Genomic DNA, 19,845 nt, shown 5'->3' on the forward strand with positions numbered 1-19,845 from the left:
GGGATACGTGGAACTCACACTTCTCTATCTTGACATATAGTTGACTCTGCAGGAGGCATCTCAGGACTTGATGGATGTGCAGTATGTGTTCCAGAAGGGTCTTGGAGAAGATCAAAATGTTGTTGAGGTAAACAAAGATGAAACGATTCAATATATCCCTCAGGGTGTCATTTACCAATGCTTGAAAGACTGCCGGTGAGTTCGATCATCTGAAGGGCATGACTAAATACTCATAGTGGTCACTGGGGATGTCAAAGGCACTCATCTCCCTCCCCGATTCTCACCAGATCGTGAGCGTTGCGAAGTTTGGACCTCAGGGGTAGGGGGTAATGATTCTTAATCGTATTCTGGTTCAGCCCTCTGTAGTTGATGCAGGGCCTCCATCCTTCTTACCCACAACAGAAGAAGCCTGCACCAGCAGGGGATGTAGAGGGGTGAATGAACCTGCCTCCAGCCTCTTACTGAAGGCCTCCCGGAGGTCGAAGTCTTCGGGAGGGAGAGCAGAAAAGTCTTGGACTTCAAGGGATGCAGGAGGACATGGCGAGGCTCTTGGTGCAGGTCTTAGACATGGCAGTCCATTCCCCAGTCTAGTAGGTGTCCCATGGACCAGGAAACTAGTGGGTTATGTAGAGCTAGCCAGGGGTACCCTAGATAAGAAAACTATCAACTGAAAACTAAGAGTCTCTGAGTGGTTCAGCCCAACCTGCAGTAGAAAGGGCTTGGTCGGATATCCCACCTGACCGGAGTCAATGGGGCATCAATTGAGGGCTTGAAGCTGTAGAGGGATGGGACATTTCAAGCAAGGGGATCTGTAACTCTCCTGCGAAGTATTGATCAATAAAAATATCTGAGTCCACATTGGCTTGAATCTCGTGCTGACGGTTGTCCCAGTGGAGGGTTGGGGGTAGTAAGAGATGGTGACTGGGTAGCCGGGAGGTAACTGCACAGCTCATCAGAGTCTGTCCTTCTGTCCTGGCGATCGGGGTTTCCCGGTTTCCCGTCAGCTCTGGGCAGGTAGCAAGCAGAAGGCCGAGACCGCCGCCATAGAGGCAGCAGCCTTCGTTCATTTGCCTGGCACACTCCTCTGTGCTCAGACATGTGCAACGCAGCTGTATGGGATCCTCCATGCTGGGCTCGGGGGCTTGGGGTGCCCAGGAAACCAGAATGCTGGAGTGGTGTCAAAAGAGCACTGTCTCATCCCTTCCTGGATGCGGTTGTCCAACCTGATTGCCAGCATTATCAGGGACTCGAGGTCCTCTCTCAGTTCCCGTGCGGCCAGTTCATCTTTGATGGAGTTAGACAGACCCTGTTGGAAAGTAGTAACCAGTGCCTCCGTATTCCACCCCCTCTTGGCGGCGAGGGTGCGGAAATCAACGGTTAAGTCAGGCACTGGTCTGGCCCCTTGGCGGAGGTTGAACAGTCGGCTAGCCACTTCTCGTCCGCCAACTGGGTGGTTGAAGACTCATCAGTGAAGGCTACTATGGATCTGCAAGATGGTGGCTGCTGTTCCCACACCGCCTTTGCCCATGCCGGGGCCTTGCCCGAGAGTAGAGAGATGATGTAGGCGATCATGGCTGATCGGTGTGGAACGAGGAGGACTGTAGCTCAAACACCAGAGAACACTGAGTGAGGAACCCCTTGCATCCTCCCGGGTGGCTGTCATACCGCTCAGGGGCTGGGATCTTAGGTTCCCGGTACAGTTTCCCTGGAGGAACCACGGTGACATCTGTAGCACTGGGCGATGAGACCTGCGCGTTGGCTCTTCCTGGGGCGTGTCGTGGTTGGAGGGACTCGGTAAGTGCCCAAAGGGTCCCGGAGATTTGGGAGAGCTGCTCTTGCTGCCATCCTAACAGTGCTCCTTGGTGGGCTACCACATTCCACATCTGGGTGATCTCTGCTGGGTCCATGTTGTGGCAGAAGCTTGCTGTGATGTGGTAAGGTTGGACCCAGGTGCAGAAAAGAGACCAGACGAGGAATCAGTGGTTAAGAATAAACATAATAGTTTACTAAGATACGGTAGCAGCAGCACCACAGTACACAAAAATGAAGCACACGGTAAACAATTCAAGTTTCTGCAAAGGACCACAGAAAACACACCTTTTTTATTTAACAGGGACACAACCATGAAATAATAAGATATACACAGTCCAATAAAAGTCTCTAGGGCGGTCACTGCCGCCCTCTGGTGCCAGGAGGAACCATGACAGTATGATACTTCTGCTCTTGCTTTTCACGAGAGTGGAGCGTGTAGCTTGTTGTTGGCCAATCATATGTCATCATTGTAAATGAGAATTTCTTCTTAACTGACTTGCCCAGTTAAATAAAGGTTAAATAAATAAAATAAGAAATGTCATCAAATGACAATAGATTGTTATCAATAAAGTGCAAAGAGTTTGATTTGCCTGCTGGGGGGGGGGGGCAAGGAGACCCCTAGCTCCGCTAAAACCATTGACAACTGCGTACCGTTTTCAAGGGATTGTTAAATAAATATATATTTGGTTGTGATATCATCTGTTCTTGAAGAGCATAGTGTCATGCCTACTCCCAGTCACTCACTCGCTCCAGCGTTGAACGTCACCGGTCTACTAACCACCAGTCCAGACAACCATCATTTCACACACCTGCTCCCCATCGTTATGTACACCTCATCATCTTTATTACTCTCCCTTTATTTAGCCCTCAGTAGCCTCAGCCATCAGGCAGTATTGGGTTTGGTCGCGTTCAGTACGCTAAACGTTCTACTGTTTAGTTAATCTGCCTTATTCTTAAACTCACATTCTGCACCTGCTTACTGACTCTCAGTGTATACATTATTTAATTTTATTAACTAGGCAAGTCGGTTAAGAACAAATTCTTATTTACAATGACAGCCTAGTGGGTTAACTTCCTTGTTCAGGTTCAGAACGACTGATTTTTACCTTGTCAGCTCAGGGACTCGATCTAGCATCCTTTCGGGTACTGGCCCAACGCTCTAACCACTAGGCTACATGCGGCCCCATTACACATAGTCAGAACTACAAATGTCCAATTATTCCATGAAAAACAATTGTGCACATTTAGCTCTACCATCAGAGTTATACAGCAAGTAACTGCATGATTTTCATGATCGGTAAACATCAATTAAGCATATGATTTCAGATGCGTGAGGGTAGCCTCTCGATATTGCTCAATATTAACCACCATTAATTGCATATTTGAGTGATATTGACATTTAGTCATTTAGAAGATGCTCTTATCCAGAGCAATTTACACTGAGTGCATTAATCTTAAGACAACCACATATCACAGTCATAGTAAGTGGATTTTTCCTCAATAAAGTAGCTATCAGTAAAGTCAGAGCTAGTAAGGGGATAAGAAAAAGTAACGTACAGGTGTTAGTTCACAAAAGGCACATTTTTTGGGGGGTGGGGGTTGCTGTGGGATTATTTAAGATTCTCTTTGAAAGGGTAGGCTTTCAGATGTTTTTGGAAGATGGGCAAGGACTATGCTGTTCTAGTTTCAGGGGGAAGCTGGTTCCACCATTGGGGTGCCAGGACAGAAAAGAGCTTGAAGCGGGAAGGCCCTCCCCGGGAGGAAGAACAGCTCCATCTTGTTGATGTTGAGCTTGAGGGTAGACATCCAAGCTGGGTTATTTGCCAGGCACTCTGAGATGCATGTTGTCGCCTGGGTGTCAGAAGAGGGGAAGGAGAAAGTAGTTGAGTGTCATCCGCATAGTAATGATAGGAGAAACCATGTGAGGATATGACGGAGCCGAGTGATTTGGTGTATATGGAGAAGAGGAGAGTACCTAGAACTGTGCCCTGGGGGACACCGGTAGTGAGAGTACGTGATGCAGACACAGATCCTCTCCACGTCACCTGGTAAGAGCGGCCTGCCACGTAGGATGCGATCCAAGAATGTGCAGAGCATGAGACACCCAGCCATGAGAGGGTGGAGAGGGGGATCTGATAGTTCACGATGTGGAAGGCAGCGGATAGATCTCAGAGAATGAGAGCAGAGGAGAGAGAGTCAGCTTTTGCTGTGCGGAGAGACTCTGTGACAGAGAAGAGCAGTCTCGGTTGGGTGACCCGCTGTGAAGCCGGACTGGTTAGGCTCGAGAGAGAGAGCGAGATAGTTGCTCAAGTGTTTTGGAAAGGAAAGAAAAAAGGGATACTGGTCTGTAATTTCTGACGTCAGAGGGGTTGAGTGTTTTTTTAGGAGGCGAGCAACTCGGGCCATTTGAAATAAAATTAAAGTTAACTATACCTGACTAAAATAAATAAATAACTATAGTGGTTTAGGTTAATTTCCCCTCCAGTCAAGAAACAGAAGGGCGCATTTGCCGATAGAAACTTTGTACAGTTGGCTAAACAAATGGGTAAGAAGACCTAATGTACTTTTTACTCTCTCCAACCAACGTAGGCCTACCTAGCGAAGTTACTGTAGCTAACATTATCCTCCTTTCAACATAGTTTTTGTCAGACTACCCCATTCATAGATGCTAATTGCTTTAGCGCCTATTGACGATAGTATATTTTTTAGGGGGGGCTTTATGAAGTTCGGTCTGATCATTAACACGCATCTCTTGCGGTACTGTTTTGGAAACATAAGGAGCTTATTTTTTATATAAGTATTCAGACTCTTTGCTGTGAGACTCGAAATTGAGCTCAGGTGCATCCTGTTTCCATTGATCATCCTTGAGATGTTTCTACAACTTGAATGGAGTCCACCTGTGTTAAATTCAATTGATTGGACATAATTTGGAAAGGTACACACCTGTCTATATAAGGTCCCACAATTCACAGTGCATGTCAGAGCAAAAACCAAGCCATGAGGTCGAAGGAATTGTCCGTTGAGCCCCGAGACAGGATTGTGTCGAGACACTGCTTGGTTGGTTTCTGTCTCAAGCCTCTCCCTCCTCCCTGCTCCCCATGTCACTCGTTCACATTCACACACAGCCTACACACACAGCACGGACCCTGCTAGAGAGACCTCTCTCTACCTCCTCTCCCTCACGCTTTAAAAATTGCGGTTAGTTCTGATCTGATATAGAGCTCTGACCAGCTCTATACGTAACAAGTCTAGTTTTCCTCGGGTCCGTTCGGAACTGGTCGCTATATTTAAAACAATTCTTTATTAGGTCTGGGTGGGAACGCCCTAGATCCATTTCAGAACGGGTGTAACTTTTTGGACCCGTGGATACCTCTACAAGGAACAGGAGAGGGACATGGCAGGAGATGCCCGGACATTGTCTGATGAGTAGGTAGGCTAATGGAAGAAGAGAGAGCCAGAGAGCCTAAATCCTAACCCTAACTTTCAAATCCACTCCACATCCTCTGTCAGCATCACCTGTCTGGCGATGAACGCCTCCCGGACCATAGCCCAGAGAAGAATTTCCGAATCCAGGTGGAAAGCCAAACTCAAGACCTTAGCTCCACTTGGCCTGAATGGGAAATAAATATGAATATCTAACCTTGACCTGTAAGGGTCGGTCAGAGGAGGGGCCACCAACACCAGGAGTAAGTTCAGGAAAAAATGATGTATTTATTTGCCCTGCCTTGTTTTGTCTCTAGTTTTTGCAACGACACGCTAGGTATGGCTGGTAGGAAGGCATTGAGGAGGAACAATGACAGAAGTCCAACACACAGGGGCACAGCTTAAACCAGGCTAGGCTGGCATAATTATTCAAAATAAAAAGTTCACAAAGCTGGTTCTCAAACATTAACTGAAAACAAAACACTCTCCAACTCTACTTAACCTGACCTAGAGTTAGCCTTAACTTTAAAGAACATTTGCTGGACAGCTACCCAGCTTACGTTGAGGTCCAGTCCCTTCTTTCCAGTGAAGAACACAATGTCCAGGGCTTTAAACAAATGTCTGTAGCAGTCAGCCTCCGACATCCAGCCAGGAGCTCCCCTGTACTGAACTAAAGCAGCCCCTTAGATTTCCTCAGGTGCGTTGCAGCCTAACAAGGCCATGTGGCATCTGGGGGTGGAGTCCTGCAGCCTAGCTTGCCGCAGCCTACAATGCTGGTTGTGGGGCGTGAATAACGCTCCAAACAGTGGTTTTCCACATTTTGTCTTTCATATTTATTTATTTATTTATTATATTAAGCACTTATTTTTGCAGCACTTAATCCCTTAATCCCTTTATTTTAATATAGTTTTACTATATTATTTACTTATTCAATTATGTATCTATGAATTTACTGTTCCAGCTTGCATGCATTATTATTATAATTTGTTCTACTTGTTTACCCTCAACACTTAATCAACCCTTGTCTTTCTCTCATTGAACCATCGCAGGTGACCCCTCTGAGCTCTCGGCCTCCATTGACGCCTCAGGCAAACAACCAGCCCATGTTCCCCCACCCTCTCCAGACCAGACTGACCGGTCATATACATACGCAGACATAGCAGGAAGTTGCAATAGGCCCGTGCAACCCAAGGTTTGATACAAACAGAAACCCTCTTAAACCTAAACCTAACCCTAGCTTCATGTCCACATCCTGGTTCAACCCTAACCCTAACACACACCCTGGCATCTGGGTCAGGGGAGAGAAGCCAGGTCAGAGATGGACACACACCGACAGGCCATACAACCACAAATATTACCTTATTTTTACCTCTCTTTATTATATTCTGCTTTAGAACCACTGTTGTTAGGTTTGGAATAGAATAGAAGAGTGTAGAGAAACCTAATTGAACACTCAATATGCAAATGTCCCTTGCTTTTCAGTTGACAGAGATATATAATCCTAATGATGAGACCAATGTAAAGATGAGCTAAGGTCGTGTCCTGGTGTATCCAATAACAGATGGTGCAATTTAAAATGGATTTGAGGCTCATTGAGAAGTACCGCAGGTTTCAAGCACATCACCCCTGAGAGCAGTAACAAGTACTGCTACAAGTTATCTCTCTGACCGCTGATGCCCTTCAAGTCATGCGCACGCACGCACGCACACACACCAACACACATACACCGACACACACACACCGACACACCGACACACACACAGAGCAGTCATTAGGACCTGTGTGTGCCTGTGTTGTGCTGGGACTGCAGTGAAGGCTATTACGCTCCCCAGCTCAGCTCTGTCTTAATAATGCATGATTAATTAGGCAGCTTTGAAATAGGCAGAAACTGAGCAGAGACTGGAAACTGGAGAAGGACCCAGCAGGCACACTATCCTATGGTACACTCAGACAGTATGCACCTATGCACACACACACTTGCATACACACACACATATACACACGCATTAGCATTCGCACACAAACACACGCACATTTGAAAACATATTTCTATAGAAAATAACAATTGTGTCTCTTTTCCGAGACAACTGGTCTTGTGGAAGGCAGGTCCGTTGAAATCAACAACAGCTCCAGTGACTGAACCCAATTAAAAATCTGGGTTCACGTTCACTGATGCAGCTATACAAACACACGGTTGAATTGTGAATAAGCAGTTTATAATCACAGGCTGCTGGAAGCTGGAGACCCACTTGCATAATAAAACATCATCACCCAGTTCACTGAAGAAATACTCCGACTGGAAGACAATGATGACGTTGTCTGTCTTTCATAGTATAACACCCTGTAATAATAGATTGCTCCAGTCTAAAGCAGTGCACAGTATAGGGAATAGGATGCCTTGTCAGATCTAGCCATGTCAGATCTAGTTGAGACACATTTCCATCTTTCAGCGGAGGCAGTGACTCATGTCTGTCGGAGGTGTTTTTTAAACAGCTTGACAGTGACGTTGGTGCATTAGTATCTGTTCTTCACATTAATGGCAGCAATCTGTCTCAGTCGGTGCCGCAGATGCAGGTCTGGCCCCCTTGATGAGTTAGTATACATCAGAGAGTTTTATAGCGATCAGAACACAGGAGTGTGTGCATAGATCTTCCTCTATTTTAATGCCACGAGACAATAATATCAAAGCCATATTCATTTCATAATGCCACCTTTAATTCAACAGATATACTGTATGTTGACTGACAACAGATATTTTAGCAGGGACACGTTTGAAGGGGTTGAGCATTTGGTGTTGGGGTGATCTAATCTAATCTCACCAAATGGTGGAGTTACTTGGATTTATCTTCAGTATGAACACTACCAGACAATGATCTAATAGTTGTATTTATGAATGTAGGAAAAGCACATTCATTTTGTGCTGCCATTTAAACCAAGCAGTGTCATTTATCAGGTGGCAGCATATTGATGCAACACATTTGTAGTGAGCTTCACAGACAGTTCAGTTCTTTGAAGCTAAATTCTTCTGTTTTAAAAGGGGAATCGTTCCTGACCGGAGTCTTGGCCTGTCCCATGGAACACTTTCTCCTGTTTGTTTTTTCCTCCTTTCTCAGGGGCAAATAAAATATGAATTCTCTCTATCTCTCTCACACACACACACACGTGTATGCACACACACACAGGAAATGTTTTAAATTTGGGTGCATTTCGTTACTTCCTATTGTACAGGAAAGCCTACAAAAATTGGGGTATAACAAAACAGGTAGCTCATCTGTAATTAACCCATCCAATCAACTTCATCCCCATACTGTATTTATTTATTTATCTTGCTCCTTTGCACACCAGTATCTCTACTTGCACATTCATCTTCTGTACATCCTACCATTCCAGTGTTTAATTGCTATATTGTAATTACTTTACCACCATGGCCTATTTATAGCCTTACCTCTCTTATCCTACCTCATTTGTACATGCTGTATATAGATTTTTCTACTGTATTATTGATTGTATGTTTGTTTATTCCATGTGTAACTCTGTGTCGTTGTATGTGTCAAACTGCTTTGCTTTATCTTGGCCAGGTCGTAGTTGAAAATGAGAACTTGTTCTCAACTAGCCTACCTGGTTAAATAAAGGTGAAGTATTTTTTCTTCTTCTCTCAAACAGCTTCATGAGCAATGCTTTTCCAATAGTCTTGAAGGAGATCCCACAAATGCTGAGCACTTGTTGGCTGCTTTTCCTTCCCTCTGCGGTCCAACTGATCCCAAACCATCTCAATTGGGTTGAGGTCAAGGGATTGGGGATGTTTTTCAGCTGCAGGGACAGGGAGACAATTCAGGATCGAGGGAAAGATGAACGGAGCAAAGTACAGAGAGATCCTTGATGAAAACCTGCTCCAGAACACTCAGGACCTCCGACTGGAGCGAAGGTTCACCATCCAACAGGACAACGACCCTAAGCACACAGCCAAGACAACGCAGGAGTGGCTTCGGGACAAGTCTCTGAATGTCCTTGAGTGGCCCAGCCAAAGCCCGAACTTGAACCCAATCGGACATCTCTGGAGAATAGCCTAAATTCGCAGGGGAATGGAATGAAACCATTCAACAGGGATGCTGGCACATGTTGACTCCAATGCTTCCCACAGTTGTGTTAAGTTGGATCGATGTGCTTTGGGTGGTGGACCATTCTTGATACACACAGGAAACTGTTGAGTGTGAAAATCCCAGCAGCGTTGCAGTTCTTGACACACTCAAACCGGTACCTGGCACGTACTACCCTCTGAATGGCAGACATACACAATTTACGTCTCAAGGCTTCAAAATCCTTCTTTAACCTGTCTCCTCCCCTTCATCTACACTCATTGAAGTGGATTTTACAGGTGACATCAATAAGGGATCATAGCTTTCACCTGGATTCACCTGGTCAGTCTATGTCATGGAAAGAGCAGGTGTTTCTAATGTTTTGTACACTCAGTGTAGTCTTCCAAAGAATAGTCCTTGCTGCAGGACCCAAACGGAAAGAACAGCCAGACATTAGGGTATTGTGCATGACTGGCAGACCTTGTTTGAGTAGACAGAAAGGATGTACGTGCTGACCCTATGGCACAGTGTCCTGGATATGGTCATCTGAGTGAACACACACACACACACATAGAGAGCCCAGGGGAAAGCAGGTTTGCTCAAGCTGTTTTTACTGGCTGAGCTCCAGGCACACTATGAATGAGGGGTAAGATGGAGGGAGGGAGGGGGAGAGAGAGAGAGAGGGGTGGAGGGATTTGGAGAAGCGAGAAGAGGTGAAAGATTAAGAAAGAGAAAGAGAGAAAAATTCAGCTGGCTCTGTGTCCACTCTTTGACCTCTTCTCAGTCTGGGAGAATGTAAAATTTGTTCTGATGGATGTCTTTTCACACAGACGAGGGATCAGTCTCCACTTCCCTGTGACATTCTTCACAGCTTGCTACCCTAGCCAAAGCTGGCCCTGGATCAGCCCTAAGGGACACCCTCAGCTCAGCAAGGCCAGACAGTAAACACGGCACTAAACAAACTCAAGGCAGCCAGCGATTTCAAAGGAGATTGTAGGCTACAGTAGGAGCCTGAGAATATTAGCTGGGGGGAATGAGTTGGAAGAAGCCATTACAGGCTTGGCAACACACTTCAGAACAAGTTCATAAGTATGCCCAATTTGGCGAGTACATTTTTCTTCAATAAAAGAGGAAAGAAGTACAATTGTAAGATTCAACTGGTGTGACCCTAGACTGGTCTCATAGTCATTGGATGTGGGTTCTTGGTAACGGAATTTCAAGGCACAAGGCAATTAATCAATCAAATGTATTTACAAAGCCCTTTTTACATCAACCAGATGTCACAAAGTGCTTATACAGAAACCCAGCCTAAAATCCCAAAGAGCAAGCAATGCAGATGTAGAAGCATGGTGGCTAGAAAAAACTCCCAAGAAAGGCAGGAACCTAGGAGGAAACATAGAGAGGAACAAGGCTCTGAGGGGTGGTCCTCTCCTGGCTGTGCCCAATGGAGATTATAAGTACATGGCCATTAAGGCCAGATCGTTCTTGAAGATATACAAACGTTCACAGATGACCAGCAGTGTCAAATAGTAATCACAATGTTTATAGAGGGTGCAACAGGTCAGCGCCTCAGGAGTAAATGTCAGTTGGCTTTTCATAGCCATGTATTCAGAGGTTGAGACAGCAGGTGCAGTAGAGAGAGAGAGAGAGAGAGAGAGATAGAGATAGAGATAGAGATAGAGATAGAGATAGAGATAGAGATAGAGATAGAGATAGAGATAGAGATAGAGATAGAGATAGAGATAGAGAGAGAGAGAGAGAGAGAGAGAGAGAGAGAGAGAGAGAGACAGCAGTCGAAACAGCAGGTCTGGGACAAGGTAGCACATCCGGTGAACAGGTCAGGGTTCCATAGCCACAGGCAGAACAGCAGAAACTGTAGCAGCAGAATTACCAGGTGGACTGGGGATGGGGACAGCCAGGAGTTGTCAGGCCAGGTAGTCCTGAGACATGGTCCTAGGATTCAGGTCCTCCAGGAGGGGAGAAAGAGAGCGAGAGAGAGAGATGGGAGAATTAGAGGGAGTATACTTAAGATCACACAGGACACCAGATAAGACAGGAGAATTACACCAGACAGGACAGACTAACACTAGCCCCCCGGCACATAGACTATTGCAGCATAGATAGGGGGAGTGGCCCTGTGGCTATGTCCAGACAGGGCTAACCAGTCCGGATGTACTGTGACCCCACCCACTTTGCCAAAGCACAGCCCCCACACAATCAGAGCAACAGACCACCAACTTACTACCCTGAGACAAGGCAGAGTATAGCCCATGAAGATCTCCCCCCCACCGCACGAGCCTGAGGGGGACGCAAAACCAGACAGCAAGATCACATCAGTGACTCAACCACTCAAGTCGAGCACCCCTTGGCCAGACTACACGCAATCATAGGTCCTACTGACGAAGTGAGTCTTCAGTATAGACTTAAAGGTCAAGACGGAGTCTGCGTCTCTCACACATGGATAGGCAGACCATTCCATAAGAATGTAGCTTTATAGGAGCCTCAAGCTGTTTGCTTAGAGATTCTAGGAACAATAAGGATGTCGTGACCGTAGCGTATGTGTAGGTATGTATGGCAGAACCAAATCAGAGCGATAGGTAGTAGCATGTCCATGTAATGCTTTGTAGGTTAGCAGTAAGACCTTGAAATCCGCCCTAGCCTTAACAGGAAGCCAGTGTAGGTTAGCACTGGACTAATATGATCAAATGTTTTGGTTCTAGTCAAGATTCTAGCAGCCGTATTCAGCACCATCTTTATCTGGGTAGCTGGAGAGTAGTGCTTTGTAGTAGTGTAATCTTGAAGTGACAAAAGCATGGATCAGCTTTCTGCTTAAGTTTTGGACAAAAAGTTTCTGATTTTTGCATACAAAGATGGAAAAAATATGATCTTTAAATATTTTGGATATGTTCATCAAAATAGAGATCAGGGTCCAGAGTAACACTGAGGTCCTTCATAGTTTTATTTGAGATGACTGTACAACCATTGAGATTAATTGTCAGATCAAACAGCAGATCGCTTTGTTTCTTAAAACCTAGAACTAGCTTCTCTGTTTTGTCTCAGTTCAAAAGTGAAAAAAATGCCACCATCCACTTCCTTATGTTTGAAACACAGGCTTCAAGGGTAGGCACTTTTGGGGCGTAACTATGTTTTATTGCAATGTGTGTCGTCTGCATAGCAGTGAAAGTTTACATTGTGTTTCCAAATGACATCCCCAAGAGGACAAATATATAGTGAAAACAATAGTGGTCCTAAAACGGAACCTTGAGGAACACCGAGGAGAAACCATCCACAGAAACGACCTGATATCTTTCTGACAGTTAAGATCTAAACCAAGCAAGAACTTATTTGTGTAGACCAATTAGGATTTCCAATCTCTCCAAAAGAATGTGGTGATTGTTGGTGTCAAAAGCGGCACTAAGATCTAGGAGCATGAGGACAGACACAGAGCCTTGGTCCGAGGCCATTAAAAGGTAATTTACCACCTTCATGAGTGCGGTCTCAATATTATGATGGGGTCTAAAACCAGACTGGAGTGGTTTGTATACACTATTTGTCTTCAGGAAGGCAGTGAGTTGCTGAGCAACAGCTTTTTCAAACATTTTGGAGAGTAATTCGAGATTCTATATAAGCCTATAGTTTTTGAAAATGTTCCGGGTCAAGGTTTGGCTTTTTCAGGAGAGGCTTTATTACTGCGACTTTTAGTTTGGTTCAGCTCCTGAAGTTAAGGAGACATTTATTCTGTTAAACATAGGAGGGCTAAGCACAGGAAGCAGCTTTCAGTAGTTTAGTTGGAATGGGGTCCAGTAGACAGCTGTAAGGTTTAGAGGCCATGAATGTGTTGAGAAATACAGGATTAAAAAACTTGAGTGTCTCCACTGATCCGAGGTCCTGGCAGTTCGATGCAGACTCAGGACAACTGAGTTGTGGAGAAATATTCTCATTCAAAGAGAAGTCCATCATTTGATTTCTAATGATCATCTTTTCATCAAAGAGGTTCATGAATTCATTACTGCTGAAGTGAAGTCCATCCTGACTTGGGGAATGTTGCTTTTTAGTTAGCTTTGCGGCAGTGTTAAAAATACATTTGGGATTGTTGTTAAATCTCCTCAATCAGGTTGAAAAAGTAGGCTGATCGAGCAGCAGTGAGGACTTTTACGATATTACACGGGCACTGTCTTTCCGAACTAGTCGGAAGACTTTCAATTTGGTGGAGTGTAATTGCCATTACACATTTCTGGATGCTTGCTTCAGGCCACCGGTATTTTCTGTATACCAGAGAGCTAGTTTCTTGTGACAAATGTTTGTTTGTTTACAGCGGTGCGACTGCATCTAGGGTATTACGCAAGGTTACGCTTAGATCCTCGGTTAAAGGGTTAACTGACTTCTGTACTCTGTCGTCCTTGGGTAGGTGGGTGGACGGAGTCTGGAAGGGCATCTATGAATCTTTGGGTTGTCTGAGAATTTATGCGCGGCTTTTGATAATCTTTGTTTGGGGTCTGAGCTAATTATTTGTTGCAATTGCAAACGTAATATGATGGTGGTCTGATAGTCCAGGATTATGAGGAAGAACATTTAGATCAATGATATTTCACAGGGCAAAACTAGATCCAGGGTATGATTGTGGAAATGTGTAAGTCCCGAGACGTTGGAGAAAACTCACTGAGTTGATGATGGCTCCGAAAAAACTTTTGGAGTGTGTCTGTGGACTTTTCCATGTAAATACTGAAGTCCAATAATCACCAAAAATGTGAATATTATCTGCCATGACTACATAGAAATTCAGGGAACTCAGTTAGGAATGCTCTATATGGCCCTGGAGGCCTGTAAACAGTAGATATAAAAAGTGATTGAATAGGCTGCATAGACTTCACGACTAGAAGTTCAAAAGAGAAAAATGCAGACTTGTTTTTTGTCAATTGAAATTTGCTGTCATAAATGTTAGCAACACCTCCACCTTTGTGGGATGCGCGGGGGTTATGGTCACTAGTGCAACCAGGGGGAGAGGCGTCATTTAACGCAATAAATTAATCAGGCTTGAGCCATGTTTCAGTCAGGCCAATCACATCTAATTTACGATCAAAAACAGGTATCTTTTGGTTATTAACAGCTCCATGAACAATGAACTCAATATTTACATCTTACAGTTAAATGAGAAAATGAGGAAAAGGAATAAACCTCAATGTTTCTTAAATTTACAAAAGGCAAAACATTTTCTGCTAAACTAAATATAAGTGTTGATATCAGTTGGCAGGGGTCTTTACTACAACATTGTGTTTTGATGCATTTCTAACCCTAACCCTAACCCTAACCCTAACCCTAACCCTAACCCTAACCCTAACCTTTCAAGACTTTTTCAGGTAGATGTTTGAACAATATATTCCTTCAGAAAGTATTCACACCGCTTGACTTAATCCACATTAAATTGTTTTTTTTCTCACCCATCTGCATACAATACCCCATAGTGACGAAGTGAAAACATGTTTTTAGAAATGTTTGACAATTTATTGATAATGAAATACAGAAATATGAAATTTACATAAGTCACACCCCTGAGTCAATACTTTGTAGAAGCACCTTTGGTGGTGATTATAGCTTTGAGTCACCTTGGGTATGTCTGGATCAGCTCTGCACATCTGGATTTGGGGATTTTCTCAAGCTCTGTTAAGTTCGATGGGGACGGGCGGTGAACAGCAATGGGATTCAAGTCTTGGCTTTGGCTGGGCAACTCAAGGACTTTCACATTCTTGTTTTGAAGCCATTCCAGCACTGCTTTGGCTGTATGCTTGGGGTCATTGTCCTGTATAACTCTTTGCCCCAGTCTAAGGTTGTTTGTACTCTGAAGCAGCTTCGAATCAAGGATTTGCCTGTATTTGGATCCATTCATTGTTCCCTCTACCCTTACCAGTCTTCCAGTCCCTCCCGCTGAAAAGCATCCCTATAGCATGATGCTGCCACCACCATGCTTCATGGTAGGGATGGTGTTAGACGGGTGATGAGCTGTGCCTGGTTTTCTCCAGCCATAGCGCTTTGCATTCAGGCTGAAGAGTTAAAGTTTTGTCTCATCAGACCTCAGAATCTTTTGCCTTATGCTCTGAGTCTTTCATGTGCCTTTTTGACAATGCCAGGTGTGCTGTCATGTGCCTTTTTCTCAGGATTGGCTTCCATCTGGCCACTCTCCCATAAAGCCCAGATTGCTGAAGTGCTGTAGAGACTGTTGTCCTTCTGGCAGGTTCTCCCAACTCAGACAAGGAACTCTGTAGTTTTGTCAGAGGGATCATTGAGTTCTTGGTCACCTCCCTGACCAAGGTCCTTCTTGACCGGTTACTCAGTTTGGTTGGACAGCCACCTCTAGGCAGAGTCTGAGTAGTTCCATATTTTTTCCATTTCCCAAGAAAATTTCAACACTCAATAAATAGTTTTATACCCTTCCACAAATATATGCATCATCAAAATTATATCTCAGAGATCTACGGAAAGTTCATTGGACTTTTTGGTATAGTTTCTGCTCTAACATGCACTGTCAACTGTGGGACCTTATACAGACAGGTGCGTTTCTTTCTTAATCATGCTCAAACATTGGCCACAGGTGGACTCCAATCAAGTTGTAGTGACATCTCAATGGTGATTAAAGGAAATTGGATGCAACTGAGTTCAATTTGAAGTTTGATAACAAAGGGGTGTGAACACTTACATGTATGTGTCACGGATGACTAGGAGTGGAAGGTAGGACTCAGGTGCAGAGAGCAGAGGGTTCACGGAAAAATGCACTTTATTCCGGCACAAAATGGTCATGCCCAAAACACAGGGCGGAAAACACTGACCAACCCAAAACACAGGGTAACACGGTCCGGAGCACAATAACACCTCCAATCCAAAACGTGAACACAAAATAATCCCGCACAAACAAGGACAGGCTTCACAAGCTTAAATAAGTAAGCAAATCAAGAAAACACAAGTAGGAACAGGTGCAACTCACAAGACTAAACTAACAGAAAAGGGAAAAGGGATCGGTGGAGGCTAGTAGGCCGGTGACGACGACCGCCGAGCAACGCCCGAACTGGCAGGGGACCCAACTTCAGAGGGAGTCGTGACAGTATGTCAATACATTTGCAAAAATGTCTAGAAACATGTTTTCACTTTGTCATTATGGGGTATTGTGTGTAGATGGGAGAAAAAACATCTATTTAATCCATTTTGAATTCAGGCTGTACACAGCCAAATGTGGAAGAAGTCAAGGGGTATGATTATTTTCTGAAGTCACTATATGCCTTAATTTCCCAAAAATATAGATTATTTTGACACCCAATTTGACATGCTCCAATGAACTTCACAATGGTCCTCACGGGGTCCTTTTACATGGAAATGACCACCCATATTGTATGCTCACAACATTTTTAAAACTATATTATTTTATACTATTAAAATTGCTCAGAATACAGAGATTTTGCTTAACAACAACAAAAACAAAAAAAAAGCTAAAAAAGCACATTCATTTTGAGCTGCCATATAAACCAAGCAGTGTCATTTATCAGGAGGGAGCATATTGATGCAACACATTAGTAGTAAGCTTCATAGACAGTCAATTTTGACAGGAGTCTTGGCCTGTCTCTTTGAACATTTTCTCTTTGTTTTTCTCCCTCCTCAGGGGCAAATGAAATATTCATTCTCTCTCTCTACCTCTCTCTCGCACACACGCACGCACGCACACGCACACACACACACACACACATGCATTGGTTGCGAAATTGCATTGGTATTCAGTGCAAGGTTGTAGTTCCCACACTATGTCAGTCCTGACTAGCCAATAGCCTTTCATGATATTGCAGGAATATCATATTATTAGTTCAGCACAAGACAAACCACCTTGCCTCTCCCGCCTAATTCAAAACCAAGATGAAGATGAGAGATTTGTTTTCGCAGCTAGCAAGCCTTCCATTGTTATTTTAAAAAGTTCAGGGTGTAAAATGTCACCAACAAAGAAAAATAAGGCAGATGTCCACTCATTTACTGCCTCTTGGACAAAGGAATGTGGAAGGGCCGGGCTGTTTGCCTTCTTTGTTGTAAAGACTGTTTGTTGGACATCAAGTGTACAGTGTCCTTAAGGTAATCAAGAGGGACATGTCCAGGTGTGAAAAGCAAAGCACTGTGTTTACAAATCTACACGCAGTCAAAACTCCAGCTACAGAGGGGAGCTACAAATGTGTGCAATGCATTGCTAAACCTTAATTTACTGATGGGGAATATGTCAAGGAGGCTTTCCTCAGTAGTTTGCAGGCTTGATTGCCTAACAAAGACACAATCATCTCAAAGATAAAAGACATGCCTGCATCTGCCAGAGCTGTTGAAAGGAGCAGCAAACTGTAGAATTAAAAGATGCACTTGAGTTTAGTGTGGCTCTTGATGAGAGTGTGGATGTGAATGAGATTCCATGTCTGGCAGTTGTTGCAAGATACTGTGACTCAGAGCAGGTACGTGAGGAGCTGCTTTGTCTATAACCCATGCATGGTACTACTAAAGGAGAAGATGTAAGCAAAAGCTTTCACAGATCATTTTGAGGAGAGAGGTGTCGATATTAAAAACATATTCGCTATTACTGACGGTGCCCCCGCTATGGTGAGGAAACACAAAGGATTTGCAAAAAGATTGGCCACTCTGTAGTTCAATTTCACTGTATCATTCACCAAGAGAATATGTTCCAAGATTTCAAATTCTGATGTAAAGTAAGTACTATGATGACTGAATGTACTTGTTGCTCGCTCATCTTTGACAAATAGTTTCGGTCATTGCTGGAAGAGATGGAACAGAGATGGAACAAATCCACAAAAACTTGCCTTTTCACTGCAGTGTCAGGTGATTAAGTGGAGGGAAGGTTCTGGAACGGTTTGTGGAGTGTTTATTTATTTATTTTATTTCACCTTTATTTAACCAGGTAGGCTAGTTGAGAACACCTTTATTTAACCAGGTAGGCAAGTTGAGAACACCTTTATTTAACCAGGTAGGCTAGTTGAGAACACCTTTATTTAACCAGGTAGGCAAGTTGAGAACACCTTTATTTAACCAGGTAGGCTAGTTGAGAACACCTTTATTTAACCAGGTAGGCAAGTTGAGAACACCTTTATTTAACCAGGTAGGCTAGTTGAGAACACCTTTATTTAACCAGGTAGGCAAGTTGAGAACACCTTTATTTAACCAGGTAGGCTAGTTGAGAACACCTTTATTTAACCAGGTAGGCTAGTTGAGAACACCTTTATTTAACCAGGTAGGCAAGTTGAGAACACCTTTATTTAACCAGGTAGGCAAGTTGAGAACAAGTTCTCATTTGGACACTGTGTTAACAACCCTCCAGGCAAGCTTCAATGCCATACAACTCTCCTTCCGTGGCCTCCAATTGCTCTTAAATACAAGTAAAACTAAATGCATGCTCTTCAACCGATCGCTACCTGCACCTGCCCGCCTGTCCAACATCACTACTCTGGACGGCTCTGACTTAGAATACGTAATTGTAAATGAGAACTTGTTCTCAACTTGCCTACCTGGTTAAATAAAGGTAAAATAAAAATAAATAAATAAAATTTTACAATTGCGACCTGGCCAAGATAAAGCAAAGCAGTTCGACAGATACAACGACACAGAGTTACACATGGAGTAAAACAAACATACAGTCAATAATACAGTATAAACAAGTCTATATACAATGTGAGCAAATGAGGTGAGAAGGGAGGTAAAGGCAAAAAGGCCATGGTGGCAAGGTAAATACAATATAGCAAGTAAAACACTGGAATGGTAGTTTTGCAATGGAAGAATGTGCAAAGTAGAAATAAAAATAATGGGGTGCAAAGGAGCAAAATAAATAAATAAATTAAATACAGTTGGGAAGAGGTAGTTGTTTGGGCTAAATTATAGGTGGGCTATGTACAGGTGCAGTAATCTGTGAGCTGCTCTGACAGTTGGTGCTTAAAGCTAGTGAGGGAGATAAGTGTTTCCAGTTTCAGAGATTTTTGTAGTTCGTTCCAGTCATTGGCAGCAGAGAACTGGAAAGAGAGGCGGCCAAAGAAAGAATTGGTTTTGGGGGTGACTAGAGAGATATACCTGCTGGAGCGTGTGCTACAGGTGGGAGATGCTATGGTGACCAGCGAGCTGAGATAAGGGGGGACTTTACCTAGCAGGGTCTTGTAGATGACATGGAGCCAGTGGGTTTGGCGACGAGTATGAAGCGAGGGCCAGCCAACGAGAGCGTACAGGTCGCAATGGTGGGTAGTATATGGGGCTTTGGTGACAAAACGGATTGCACTGTGATAGACTGCATCCAATTTGTTGAGTAGGGTTTTGGAGGCTATTTTGTAAATGACATCGCCAAAGTCGAGGATTGGTAGGATGGTCAGTTTTACAAGGGTATGTTTGGCAGCATGGGTGAAGGATGCTTTGTTGCGAAATAGGAAGCCAATTCTAGATTTAACTTTGGATTGGAGATGTTTGATATGGGTCTGGAAGGAGAGTTTACAGTCTAACCAGACACCTAAGTATTTGTAGTTGT

The sequence above is a fragment of the Oncorhynchus mykiss genome, chromosome 20 (genome assembly GCF_013265735.2).
Source record: "Oncorhynchus mykiss isolate Arlee chromosome 20, USDA_OmykA_1.1, whole genome shotgun sequence".
Lineage (NCBI taxonomy): Eukaryota > Metazoa > Chordata > Actinopteri > Salmoniformes > Salmonidae > Oncorhynchus > Oncorhynchus mykiss.